Source organism: Venturia canescens, chromosome 6, assembly GCF_019457755.1.
Source record: "Venturia canescens isolate UGA chromosome 6, ASM1945775v1, whole genome shotgun sequence".
Classification (NCBI taxonomy): domain Eukaryota; kingdom Metazoa; phylum Arthropoda; class Insecta; order Hymenoptera; family Ichneumonidae; genus Venturia; species Venturia canescens.
In genome coordinates this window covers 22,200,175-22,205,002 of record NC_057426.1, presented here as the reverse complement: position 1 = coordinate 22,205,002, position 4,828 = coordinate 22,200,175, and positions in this window count along the sequence as shown.

Below are 4,828 nucleotides of genomic sequence, written 5' to 3'. Positions count from 1 at the left end.
CTCGATCGCACGTCAGAAAGCGATTCTGTTCGAAATGTCATAGAATCTTGTTAATGTGTGATGACTTGAACAAAAAGTTTATCGTGATCACCGTTTTCCATGTATACGAACTTTCGGAAACGACATCACTCGATTGTAAGTTTTGATCTCGAATCGCACGTCGGAAACCGATTCTGTTCGAATTGTCAGTGAATCTTGATAATTTGTAACGATTCTCACAAAAGTTTATTTGTGATCACCAATTTTCATATTTGTGAACGTTCAGAATCGACATCGTTCGAATGTCAGTTCCAGTCTCGAATCGCATTTCGGATTGCGATTCTGATAGAAATGTCGGAAAAAATTATTAATTTGTAACGATTAACACAAAAGATTATCGCTGATTACCTATTTTCGTGTTTATGAAAGATTGGAAACGTTCACCGATAAACGTCACATATCACTAATTTTACAGACATTTAGTATCGCAATCCGAAGGGCCATTTGAGATCTGAACTGACAATCGAGCGATGAAAACGTTTCCGAACGTTCATAAACATGAAGATTGGTGATCACCAATAAAATTTTTGTTCAATTCATGACAAATTAATAATATTCAATGACATTTCGATTCGAGATCATAAATTACAATCGAGTGATGTCGATTCCGAACGTTCATAAACATGAAAATTGGAGATCACCGATATACTTTTATGTGAATCGACACAAATTAACCAGATTCACAGACATTTCGTTCTGAATCGCTTTCCGATGTGCGAATCGCGATCACACCTTACAATCGAGTGATGTCGTTTCCGAACCATCATAAACGTGAAAATTGGTGATCACCAATAAACTATTTGTGTAAATCAATAAAAATTAACTAGATTTACTGACATTTGGAACTGAACAGCTTTCTGTCGTGCGATTCGAGATCATGCCTTACAATCGAGTGATGTCGTTTCCGAACCATCATAACCGTGAAAATTGGAGATCACCGATACACTTTTGGGTGAATCGATACAAATTAACCAGATTCACAGACATTTCGTTCTGAATCGCTTTCCGATGTGCGAATCGCGATCACACGTTACAATCGAGTGATGTCGTTTCCGAACCATCATAAACGTGAAAATTGGTGATCACCGATAAACTTTTGTGTAAATCGATAAAAATTAACAAGATTTACTGACATTTCGAACTGAACAGCTTTCTGTCGTGCGATTCGAGATCATACCCTACAATCGAGTGATGTCGTTTCCGAACGTTCATAAATATTAAAATTGGTGTTCACCGTTACACTTTTGTATGAATCGATAGAAATTAACAAGATTCACTGACATTTCGTTCTGAATCGCTTTCCGATGTGCAAATCGAGATCACAACTTACAATCGAGTGAAGTCATTTCCGAACGTTCATAAACATGAACATTGGTGATCACCGATACACTTTTGTGTGAATCGATAAAAATTAACAAGATTTACTGACATTTCGAACTGAACAGCTTTCCGATGTGCAAATCGAGATCATACCTTACAATCGAGTGATCTCGTTTCCGAACGTTCATAAACATGAACATTGGTGATCACCGATACACTTTTGTGTGAATCGACACAAATTAACCAGATTCACTGACATTTCGTTCTGAATCGCTTTCCGCTGTGCGAATAGAGATCACACCTTACAATCGAGTGATGTCGTTTCCGAACGATCATAAACGTGAAAATTGGTGATCACCGATACGCTTTTGTGTGAATCGATACAATTTAACAACATTCACTGACATTTCGACCAGCATCGCTTTCCGACGTGCGATTCGAGATCATTACACGTCGGAAAGCGATTCAGAACGAAATGTCAGTGAACCTTGTTTATTTGTATCGATTCGCCCAAAAGTGTATCGGTGATCACAAATTTTCATGTTTATGAACGTTCGGAAACGACATCACTCGATTGTAATGTATGAACTCGATTTGCACATCGGAAAGCGATTCAGAACGAAATGTCAGTGAATCTTGTTAATTTGTGTCGATTCACACAAAAGTGTATCGGTGATCACCAATTTTCATGTTTATGAACGTTCGGAAACGGCATCACTCGATTGTAATTTATGATCTCGAATCGAAATGTCATTGAATATTGTTAATTTGTCATGAATTGGACAAAAATTTTATTGGTGATTACCAATCTTCATGTTTATGAACGTTCGGAAACGTTTTCATCGCTCGATTGTCAGTTCAGATCTCAAATGGCCCTTCGGATTACGATACTAAATGTCTGTAAAATTAGTGATATGTGACGTTTATCGGTGAACGTTTCCAATCTTTCATAAACACGAAAATAGGTAATCAGCGATAATCTTTTGTGTTAATCGTTACAAATTAACAATTTTTTCCGACATTTCTATCAGAATCGTAATCCGAAATGCGATTCGAGACCGGAACTGACATTTGAACGATGTCGTTTCTGAATGTTCACAAATATGAAAATTGGTGATCACAAATAAACTTTTGTGAGAATTGTTACAAATTATCAAGATTCACTGACAATTCGAACAGAATCGGTTTCCGATGTGCGAATCGCGATCACACCTTACAATCGAGTGATTTCGTTTCCGAACCATCAAAAACGTGAAAATTTGATGATCACCGATACACTTTTGTGTGAATCGATAAAAATTAACGAGATTCACTGACATTTCGAACTGAACAGCTTTCCGACGTGCGATTCAAGATCATAACTTACAATCGAGTGATGTCGTTTCCGAACATTCATAAACGTGAAAATTGGAGATCACCGATACAATTTTGTGTGAATCGATACAATTTAACACATTCGAACACAACAGCTTTTCGACGTGCGATCCGAGATCATAACTTACAATCGAGTGATGTCGTTTCCGAACGTGCATAATCATGAAAATTGGTGATCACGGATTCACTTTTGTGTGAATCGATAGAAATTAACAAGATTCACCGACATTTCGTTCTGAATCGCTTTCCGATGTGCGAATCGAGATCATCACTTACAATCGAGTGGTGTCGTTTCCGAACCATCATAAACGTGAAAATTGGAGATCACCGATACACTTTTGTATGAATCGATACAATTTAACAACATTCTCTAACATTTCGAAAAGAGCAGCTTTCCGACGCGTGCGATCCGAGATCATAACTTACAATCGAGTGATGTCGTTTCCGAACGTTCATAAACGTGAAAATTGGAGATCACCGATATACATTTGTGTGAATCGACACAAATTAACCAGATTCACTGACATTTCGTTCTGAATCGCTTTCCGATGTGCGAATCGCGATCACTCCATACAATCGAGTGATGTCGTTTCCGAACCATCAAAAACGTGAAAATTGGTGATCACCGATACACTTTTGTGTAAATCGATAAAAATTAACAAGATTCACTGACTTTTCGTTCTGAATCGCTTTCCGATGTGCGAATCGAGATCATACATTACAATCGAGTGATGTCGTTTCCGAACGTTCATAAACGTGAAAATTGCAGATCACCGATATACTTTTGTGTGAATCGACACAAATTAACCAGATTCACAGACATTTCGTTCTGAATCGCTTTCCGATGTGCGAATCGCGATCACACCTTACAATCGAGTGATGTCGTTTCCGAACCATCATAAACATGAAAATTGGTGATCACCGATACACTTTCGTGTGAATCGACACAAATTAACAAGATTCACTGACATTTCGTTCTGAATCGCTTTCCGATGTGCAAATCGAGATCAAATATTACAATCGAGTGATGTCGTTTCCGAACCATCATAAACGTGAAAATTGGTGATCACAGATACACTTTTGTGTGAATCGATAAAAATTAACAAGATTCACTGACATTTCGAACTGAACAGCTTTCCGACGTGCGATTCGAGATCATACCTTACAATCGAGTGATGTCGTTTCCTAACGTTCATAAACATGAAAATTGGTGATCACCGATACACTTTTGTGTGAATCGACACAAATTGACAAGATTCACTGACATTTCGTTCTGAATCGCTTTCCGATGTGCAAATCGAGATCAAATATTACAATCGAGTGATGTCGTTTCCGAACCATCATAAACATGAAAATTGGTGATCACCGATACACTTTTGTGTGAATCGACACAAATTAACAAGATTCACTGACATTTCGTTCTGAATCGCTTTCCGATGTGCAAATCGAGATCAAATATTACAATCGAGTGGTGTCGTTTCCGAACCATCATAAACGTGAAAATTGGTGATCACCGATACACTTTTGTGTGAATCGATAAAAATTAACAAGATTCACTGACATTTCGAACTGAACAGCTTTCCGACGTGCGATTCGAGATCATACCTTACAATCGAGTGATGTCGTTTCCTAACGTTCATAAACATGAAAATTGGTGATCACCGATACACTTTTGTGTGAATCGACACAAATTGACAAGATTCACTGACATTTCGTTCTGAATCGCTTTCCGATGTGCGAATCGAAATCATACATTACAATCGAGTGATGTCGTTTCCGAACGTTCATAAACGTGAAAATTGCAGATCACCGATATACTTTTGTGTGAATCGACACAAATTAACCAGATTCACTGACATTTCGTTCTGGATCGCTTTCCGATGTGCGAATCGCGACCACACCTTTCAATCGAGTGATGTTGTTTCCGAACGTTCATAAACATGAACATTGGTGATCACCGATACACTTTTGTGTGAATCGATAAAAATTAACAAGATTCACTGACATTTCGAACTGAACAGCTTTCCGACGTGCGATTCGAGATCATACCTTACAATCGAGTGATGTCGTTTCCGAACGTTCATAAGCATGAACA